The following is a 10,862-nucleotide window of genomic DNA, read 5'->3' on the forward strand; positions in this document are numbered from 1 at the left end:
ACTCGGCGTGTCTCTGTCCTTTCATTTTTATATCCATTATATATGCTACTTCGCCTTAGTAGTGCTTTGATAAAACAATTCTCATAATGGGTTATACTTAAATGTATATTAAACGCCACGACCACACGCTGTGACTGATTGCTTTAAATTGCGTTTGAAACAATTCCTTTGTTTGTATACTTCTACGGTGAGGATTAGCGCTCAAAACGACTATCGCCTAATTAGTGTCGTTCTAAACGATGTTCGCCATTTTATTATCGCACAAAACGACTTGGTCAAACTGACTTCAGTAAACCGGTCTAAAATTGTAGTTACATAAATGAACATGTTTTGCGGTTAATTAAGACAGGGGAACAAGAAGTTAAAAGTAGACATATTTGCCTACATTTTGCAACCTAGAAAGTGGGTAAACAACTGAGTTGTCTACGAAAGCAAACTTCTGGGGTCCAAGCTGCTGGACTACTACAGACTAATATTCCTGCAACAGGTAGCTATACAATTCATAAATAAGTGAAACAGGTTATTCCAGCTTAGAGGAAAAAAGGGTAAGCAGATTATAAAATGCAGTGGTTTGTAAAAACCTGGATATAGAGTACACGAAAATATTAAGTTAAGCATTCTTTCTTTTAATATTAAATAATCTTCAGCTCTTCACCCTGTTCTGGGGGGGGGGGGGGGGGGAGTTAGCGTACCTGTATGAGTGAAGTGAACGAAGAAGAACTAGGAATCAGGTAGTTAACTAGAGAATGTTTACAAAATAGTTTTCTTTCATTAAGCTCACAAGATTGTCACCGTTTTCTTTCTAAAATATAACGGGAACTATTAAATTGTTCCGTGCCATCCACGCAACTACTGAAAGATCTCGTGGCGTGGCAAATGGGAATTACTGGGGCCATGGGCCCCTAGTTGACAATAACTAACGGTGTCATTTCTTTCCGAAAAATTTCACGAATTAGTTTCTTTAGCCAGAGAAATGGAGGGGGGGGGGAGCAGTGCATGTTTAAATTCACGTTACTTTCGCTTCAACTTGTTAATCTTTTCGAATTTGAGGTTAGTTTCTCGGTTTACGGTAGGTTACTTCGTTAGTAATTACTCATGTGAGCTGCATTTGAAGTTAAAAGTGATTCTATTATGGGCTGTAATTTCTTTGCTCGGAAATGTCTATTACTACGATCTCCTGTTTACAGGTCACGTGTACAATATATTTTTCTCAATCTCTTTAGCCCAAGCAAGTGTGTTATTTTACAAATGGATAGAAAAGCACATAATCACAGAGAGAGAGAGAGAGAGAGAGAGAGAGAGAGAGAGAGAGAGAGAGAGAGAGAGAGAGAGAGAGAGAGAGAGAGAGAGACTCTTCTGGGATTCTTCAGGGTCATAAAGGCTTTCAAGAATCTATGTTGCGTATTTATTATATACCGGGTGTAAGGGCGTCAAATCGCCTCACCTTTCTTGTGTTTCGTTCTTCATACGTATATTAATCACGTCATATGTCTTTATGTATCTCATTGTATGCATCATTGTACGGCCTGTCCGCCGATATATATATACCTGCCTTTTACATGTTCTGTACCACATTAGATATGTCTTTTTATGCCTGTTAACAAACACAACCTCTGTATGGGCGCAGCGGGGGGCCTCAGCTACCTTTCCGTCCGCTTTCTGTATTATAAACACCTGTCGAGAATAATAAAGGTTTTTTTACGGGCTGCTCTAGGAGCAAGAGCCCGTGCTGGCACAAGGCCAGCTAAATCTAAGACAACAACATAATAAAGGAGCAGTCTTTCACTTCTGACATTTCTTGAACCTCACACGGGAGATGACCAAATCTGTTCGAACGGCCATAACGTTACATCGGAGAATTTTTCTTCATTAATCAATTTTACGTTCCAATCAAGTGAAAGATATATATACCTGTAAAAGGCAGGTATATATATCGGCGGACAGGCCGTACAATGATGCATACAATGAGATACATAAAGACATGACGTGTAAGATACGTCCATACAAACCATAGAAAATCTTTGGAATCTATTAGTGTGAACCAAATAAATCACATATCAACATTTTCTTTGGTATACGATATTTCACTTTCACCCTGCATGTTCAAGCGTTAATTCAGCAATCTCGATCGAACATTCTAATACTATACACGAAATCGTGAAAATTTCGACCTTCTGGAAACTCTACAACCTATCACAGTCATCTTCCAGACCAGCTTTTTAAGATTCAAATAGAAAATAAACATGAATTTCAAATCATTTAGTTATATAATATGACACCCATCTGCCCAAGACCACCGAGGAAGCATTAGTAATGGATACAAAAATTCCGCACTTTTTAAAACATTTGCAGAATGTGGCACACTGATTAATTCACAAAAAATTCTCACAACTCTACAAACATCTTGTGATTTTTTGTTTGACAGAAAATGAGTTGCAGTCGGTTTCAAGGTGATACGAAAAAATACCGCTTAAAATAATAATTTACCAACTATACATTCATGCAAATTATTAATTGTTCATTTCATCTCTCGCTTCATTGGCCATTTCCTTGTATTTAGACTTTCGGACATTCTGCTTTAAAAGAGGTTGCTGTCATCATAAGGACATGGTAGTAAACCACAATGTTCAAATTTCTCGTTTGTATACAATAAAATTTCTAACAATTGTATTAATGTTTACTAGCATTATTCTGGAAAATTTCTGACGCAGCTTAAAGATAATTCTGAAACCTCATAAATACATTATTACATTTAATATGTTCTTTTGCTTTAGACATTCGATAATACTACCGAAACTGGAACTACTATGAACAGATAAAAAACAGCTATCCCTGTCAGTGACTATTCAACATTTTTAAAAACAATCATCCTTAATAAAATACATATTTTATGTGATAATGAATCTGATGATAAATTACAAGAGATCAACCGCATCGCTCGATTTTGGCAAGGTACTTGGAATGAATATATGTATGTGTGTATGTGTGTGTATATATATATATATATATATATATATATATATATATATATATATATATATATATATATATATATATATATATATATATATATATATATATATATATATATATATATATATAGACTGCATATACTTCCCTGTAGTCTGCCACTGACCGAGAGGGCGTACGCAGAAATAATTTGAAAAAAAAAAAAAAATTTTTACTCTGCATTTCTTCTCAAATATCCCGGGATATGAGGTTTGGCAAGTATGGATACGCTTTGGCTGTATTCAGGATTTACGTAGGACCCACTAGTGGTTCCTGGATTTACGTAAGGTTCCAAATACATAATAGGTGTGCGAAGTGAAACCGTATAACTGGAGACTCCGGGCCTAATTACAACAGCGCTCCTCAATTTATTTCTCTCAAGTTATTTCTCATTATTTAATCTTGAAAGCAGACGCCTTTCCGCAGGCTACAGTCACCAAGAAGTGTTTGTTTGCGATGGCACCTAATCATACGAGTTCGTTTTCTGGCCCTGTCTGGTGTTCTGCAGCTTTTTCTCATTTTTAAGAAATTTTTTGGGGCGGAGAAATGGACCCGCTAAATGTAATAAGCTATGATCTATAAAGAACAACTTGGTGGCCTCACATCTGGCGAAAAGCACCGCCTCGGAAGGTCGAATATGAAATCCATACAAAACTTTCAGGCATAAACTGAAAATGTAATGTAAGAAATTCCTGTTCGAAAATAACAAAACATGAAAAGTTTCATGAACTGTTTATCATTGTGTGATAATTTTATATGAAGATGACGAAGGCTATCTACACTTTCTAACTTCGCCATGTGACCTGTGACATCAACAGATGCAAACTGCTGCCTCGTGTGACAGAGATCCCGATAATCCTTACGCATTTGATCCAGGAAGAAAGGTCATGAATATTCTTTACACCGGGGCTTAAGCTAGGTGCTTACGATTCTTCTCTTCACAAGAGGCAAATCTTTTGCTCGATTCTTTGTTTACTGAAAGACATCAGTTGCGTCAGATTACTTGGTTTTGGTTTGGCTTTTTATCAAGGTAAAAAAATTACACTTTTTTCAAACAGCGAAATAAAAAAAAAAAACATAGATAAGATTCTCACATCATAAAGGAAGAATTCCCAAGAAACACGCACAAAAAAAAACATACACAGATCCTCATTTCAACAAACAGGAAGCAGTTTTTCTTGGAATTCTCAAGGGACAGAATTTCCTCTACACACACACACACACACATATATATATATATATAATATATATATATATATATATATATATATATATATATATATATATATATATATATATATATATATATAATTTTTTTGTCATGATGCGTACCAAGTACGTGGTTATTGCACAACTAGCCACAAAATCCAAAAATTTACCTCACTTCAGCCAGATACCTGAACTCTCATAACAATGAAATTATGACTGAACACTCTAAAGGTAACAGTGATTCCTTAAAACTTACTTATCACTTGAAAAATCAAACTAACTGTATTAAGATATGTGTGAGGTATTAGGAATTGAACAAGAAATATACTAGAGAAAAATGGCATCACTCCATCAAACAACTATAATTGTTTCCCTGGTCTTAATTCACTTCAGCAAAACTAAAGGGAACAAAACATGTTTATCACTTTGCCTTACACACACACAATTAATCCTATTCACTAGTGGTCAACAAATGAAACACTGTTTAAAAATTATACTACAAAAATTTATTTTTAACTTCAAAAGTTATAATTAGAATTCACAATCTGAAAAATTTACCATTATTTGAAAACAACACAAGATTTAATTAATTCTTATACAGAATTAATTCACAAAACTTTAATTTATCAAAAAATTACATTAACTAAGCAAAATTTAAACTATTAAGAATTACTCAAGATTTGAAAAGGAAATCTCGACAAATGAAAATCAAATCAAGTATGCAGTGTTAAAGTAACAAAAATATGTAAAATGCTAAGTAAATAAATGATAAATCACCAACACAAAAATTGGGCAAAACTAAGAAATTGCAAACGCAAGAACACAAAAAAATGCACAAAACAAGAACACAAAAAATGCACAAAACAAGAACACACAAAAAATGCACAAAAGATTTATCAACAATAATTTCACTAACGCAAAATCTCACTAATATACCTTATTATACCATGGTAATAAGTAAAAATCCACTTTACCTTATACAAGCTTGTATCACTTTTGTAAGATCCCTTGCTGCAGCAATAAACACTCTTTTTATATGGTGCCTACAAGACTAAACAGTTTCACCAAATTCAGATCTTAAAAGTTATATATTACCAGTGACCATAAAAATTTATGTTACAAATTTTACTCCTTTTAAAGAAAGAGAGGGATAAGAGAGAGAGAGAGAAAGACCAACCAACTAACTCCTACAGGGTCTCTTACAACAATGAAAGCCTCACAGATTCTAATTTAAAAGATATCTATGTTGCTATCAAGACATTTTGGGAACGTGACACTAAAAATGACTCAACCGGTCGGGAATTTTACCGATACAAGAGGGGGGGGGGTTTCCCTCTGGGCAAAAAGGGTCATGTAATATAGACCCGTCAGCACATATCTCATTTAATGACAGGGGATTTCCTGACTGCACACTTGTTCAAACAACAGGCTACCAGTGTTATCTAAACCTGTCATCCCATATCTCTTTCAATGACAGCTTAAGTGGATGGGGGACTTCCTTTCATGACTGGGGAACCCCGGGCTGAATACCCGAGTACACATCAGCCTACCAGCTGTGTAAACATGACTCTAACAGCAAAATATATCTTAGTTCTAAAATCACGCAGTCAAACTAACCCTATCAAGATCTGATACTGGGTATTTCAACAATCAGTGTTACTACACACAACACATGACAAATATAAGAGAAAATATATCAAAAATTACAGAAAACATATATATTACAAGGCCACATCATTAGAATATATTGTCATGAAGTGTTCTAAGTACCTAGTTATTACACAACTAATCACAGAATTCAAAAATTTACCTTCACCTCAGTCAGATACCTGAACTCTCATAACAATAAAAACTATGACTGAGTACTCTAAAAGTAACAGTGATCCCTTAAAAAGCTCATTAATCATGTGAAAAATCAAACTAAGTTTATCAAAACAAGTGTGACGTATCAACAATTAAACAAGAAATATACTAGAGTAAAAGGGCATCACTCCATCAAACAACTTTTAACTGTTTCCCAGGTCTAATTCACTTCAGCAAAACTAAAGGAACAAAACATGTTTATCACTTCGCCTTATGCACACAATTAATCCTATTCACTGGTGGTCAATAAATGAAACACTGTTTTTAAAAAAATTGAAATACAAAACTTTATTTTTAAATTAAAAATTTATACTCAGAATTCACAATATGAAGAAATTTACTATTACTTGAAAACAACACAGAATTTAATTCATTCTTGAATTAAATTATTAAACAAAACTAAATCACAAAAACTTTAATTTATCAAGAAATTAAATTAATCAAGAAAAATTTAAACTATCAAGAATTACTCAAGATTTGAAAAGAAAATCTTAGTAAATGAAAATTAAATCAAGTGTGCAATGTTAAATTATTAAGAAATATTTAAAATGCTAAGTAAATAAATGTTAAATCACCAATATATAAAATGTGAAAAATCAAGAGACTGCAAACATATGAACACAAAAATACACAAAAGATTTACCAATAATAATTTCACTGAGGCAAAACTTCTCTCAATATACCTTATTATACCATGGTAATAATAATAAGTAAATTCACTTTACCTTACACAAGCTTGTAAAAACCTTCGCAAAATCACTTGAAATGCAGCTGCTTTAGATTCATAAAACACACTTATTTGCATGGCGCCATTACCAAATATGTACACTTTTCCTACATTCAGACCTCAAAAGCTAAGGTTTAATATCAATGACCACAAATATTTTACGTTAAAATTTCTCTCTTTTGAAGAGAGAGAGAGAGAGAGAGAGAGAGAGAGAGAGAGAGAGAGAGAGAGAGAGAGAGAGAGAGAGAGAGAACCAACACAATTGGTCTCTAAAATCAGACGGACCAAATTTGAGGATTCCAGTAGGTAATGAAACAGTCAGATGATGTCATTATTAATGCAATTTAGGAACGAGATACAAGAGAAAGTTCTAGAAAAAGGAAGATGGCGTCAATTCCTACATGACGTAATCGATCAAGACATGTGTTTCAGTGCAACACTTGTTCATATTTCTCAAAAGGTACACGTTTTTACCAGAAAATCGTATGGAACACATAATTATAATATTGCAAAATCAGTAGCCTTCTTCTCGTTTGGGACAAAGCTTTTACAGAAATCTTAACATGATCAAAACAGACTGCAACTGGTTAATTATGACTGGCATGTTTTAAAAACAAAACAAAAAACCCAAGTTGGTTTTCAGAACGCAGCAGCTATTGTATCTCTCGCCTATCAACACACTGTTTTAACTGATGATAACTGAAGCGAAAAAAACCTTCCTACCACACACACGTCTTGCTCCTATACTACGCTACTATTAAAAATGTTTTACCAATTCAAAATTACACTGTTAAGCTATCTAAATCACTAACTCTTTTGAGATCTGACATTACACTACATATGATACTTCAACAATTATTGCCAGTACATATAACACATGATAAATATAAGAGTAAATATATCATACCCATGGGATGATATACATATTACAAGGCAACAGCATGAAAATAAATATATATGTATATATATATATATATATATATATATATATATATATATATATATATATTATTATAAATATTCATCGTCCGACCTCTCATCCTTGCTTCTTAATTGAATAATAAAATTTACCTTTATTAAAGTAAGAGGGCAGACAATGTAGGCTGTTCACATGCAAAGAAGTATGCAGGAATCCAGGGGTTGTTTTGATAAGTACACTCCCTGCCAACGGTTGAGACTTTTAGCTTAGAGAGTCATAGAGGGGATACAGTTTTGCTAGGCCAGACCTTAGTTTTACTGTTCTTAAAACCCACTTTTCTGTGACCTATGTACTAGTGAGACTAGTGTCATTTCAGGTCAGGCCCTGGTAGGCAGAGTTTTGAAAAAACAGCAAGAAGCTACCCTAGTGTCACGAGACTCTCAACTCAGCTGCCATAGAACACGGACGTGTTCCGTGCTGACCTCCAAGCATCCTTTGTCTCTCCTCCTTTGTCAATACAAGGGAGAAAACTGTTATTCCAAATGGACAAAGGAATCTCATACAAATGATTGCTGCATTAGCTAAACCAGCAATAAGTCTGATTTGATAATTACTCCCAGTTCTTTTTCCCTTCGACTGAAACTCTCATCTTTCCTTGCTCATTTTTCCTCTCTTAAACAGTCACTGACTAAGAAATCCTAGTAAAAACATATCCCATTTACAAAGTCAGCTATTAAGTAGAATTATTGTTATCTAGTGAAGTCACATAACTTATTCTCCATGGTGTTAAAAGTATTATTCTTGGCATAAGAATCATCCCCTTGTGATTAAGTAATGACAAGTGAGAGTTTCTGCAGTGCAAGACTGTTATCTGGATACGTCTTTTTCCAGAATTGTGTACATCTTGGGCCTGAACAAAATCCTCTTTCTTGGAGAAGACTCTACATCATCAGCACCAAGAAGCCTCAATTTGATGTTCTTAGCAGTCACATACCTGATAAAGCGTTAGAGAGGCACATAAATCTGTTGCGTTCATTTCTATGTAGCATTAAGGTAATTGTCCTAACTAGGACTAATATTCTGAGCTGCTGTTAGCTCCTGTAAATAATCCATTTCATTTTATTTTTACTTTTGTTAAAATTAGTTTTTTATTTTCAGTAAGTTTGCTGAATTCACTCTTGTGGTTATGAAATAAACCTCTATTCTTGTATTCTTGTTAACTAGTTTTAGCTGGCGACCTTATCTAATTAATATCTGCCTCGCGACCTTATCTAATTAATATCTGCCCTTTAAAGTTCATTTTAGCCTTAACTGACAGAATTACGTGGGTCTTAGGTAAAGCAAGGCAACATAAGATACCTTTCTGTCAATTTGGTCAGAAGATGATTCCTTTTACAGGGTCGAGACATGAAAGTAAATCTGTTCTCCACTCATAATCAGAGTTTTATTTTTTCTCCCTAAAGATCTAGAAATAGCTAATGCTAATATTAAAATGACCGATAAACCTTTCACGTCAAAAAAAATGAATAACGTTTACTCTTATGTGCCCCTCCTCCTAAAAAGAGGAAATATTAATATTGCCTAAAATTGGCTTTCTTTCAAACAACAGCATATAATCAACGCAAACCAAAACTAATAAAGATGATTTTATTCATCTTTTTTTTTTTTTTGTGAGGTCATCCTATGGCAAGGACAATCACAGATTAAAAGCAGACAGAGAAAAACAAAGGTTCAAAGAAATCAACTATAATGCGCTGATGATTCATGATGCAACGCGACGCTTCCTGCGTTTGAGCTCTGATTTGAGCATACGAATGTCATGATGCACGAACGTTTGAACACTAAAAGATCATTTTAACTTGAGCAGTATTGGTGTTTCAGTGGCCTTGTGGAACGCGCCGGACGCCGTTGCTCTCTGAACCTAAGACAAAAATTCCGCAAAAATCGGGACTGCTTTACAAGGCGTAAACATTTTCTTCAAGACTTAGATCTTTCTGACGTCATCAACGAGAATGGATCTTTTCCTGCTCCCACTAATTGTTGCTGCATTGCTTTCGCCCGCTACTTCTGATCATCCAGGTAAAACAGATTGGAACTTGCCCTTTTAAGTTTCTCGCTTTTGGCACTGGCAACGGTAACACAACAAAAGTGGAGGAATGAAAACAGTAGCTGATTATATTTTTAATTATTTCCCTGTCGCATTGGCTGCAATATAACATAATACACATGTACAGAAGCGCTTCAATTTAACTAGCGGTCAGTCTGAAGAACGCTATACAATTTCGTGATATTAAATGGCTCAACCCCTCAGTCTTCAATAACAAACTTAAACCACGATGTTTAACAAAATACAAGAACATCTGTGTTGCCCTGAGAGAGTAAAGAGAGCGAGACTTTTCTCTCTCCCTGAATACAACTTTTATGAGCTAAAAATTCTTGAGAAATGCCAGAAACAATGAGCATTTTTTGTGCATATTCTTGATACAACATATGCAGCTTACTCATATGGACCGCAAATATCAATGGACTTCACGGGACGACTATTGAACAACTACAAATAAAACACAATTGTTTTGAAGACCTGATGGTCTGTTTACTTATTGTCTTTAGTCAATTACCTTGTATTATAGCGAACTGCACTTAATGTATTATATTCATTAATCTTAATTTATTCTAGACGCAATTACAGTGAGAAAGCATTAGTAGATTTGTCATTTACAATACTTGAATATCGTCGACCTTTTTAGTATATTGTCATAAAGCAAAGTATCTCAAAATATTTTACTTAAAAGTAAATATATTTGGTATTACGAAATATATCAGCGTGTCATTAGTTTGAATTTCTTTAACTACATACAAGTTACGCCGTTGTTACTGAAATTCCTCTACAGTATCTGCAATTGTAGCTTTATCATTAAATATTCATTGTACTGCAAAATGTAATGTTCTTGCATTTTGCCATATTAAAAATTCCCAAAGTAGGAAATATTACTTTTATTAGAACATTAGAGAAATCGACTGTTTTTCTCACACGAAAAAAGTTTTTTTTTTTTAATTATAGTCAGTGCTAACAAAAAATATTGCAATCACTACCATATTCACATTTTGTATTGACTTTTCTTCATTTTCCTTACT

General features: G+C 34.1%; 1 protein-coding gene across 1 annotated transcript in view; it reads right to left on the reverse strand.

Annotated features, from left to right (window-relative positions):
- LOC136832927 (serine/threonine-protein phosphatase with EF-hands pef-1-like) overlaps positions 1-10,862 on the reverse strand; it is a 410,969-nt gene that overhangs the window by 31,710 nt on the left and 368,397 nt on the right. The window lies entirely within an intron of this gene.

Source organism: Macrobrachium rosenbergii, chromosome 50, assembly GCF_040412425.1.
Source record: "Macrobrachium rosenbergii isolate ZJJX-2024 chromosome 50, ASM4041242v1, whole genome shotgun sequence".
NCBI classification, from domain to species: domain Eukaryota; kingdom Metazoa; phylum Arthropoda; class Malacostraca; order Decapoda; family Palaemonidae; genus Macrobrachium; species Macrobrachium rosenbergii.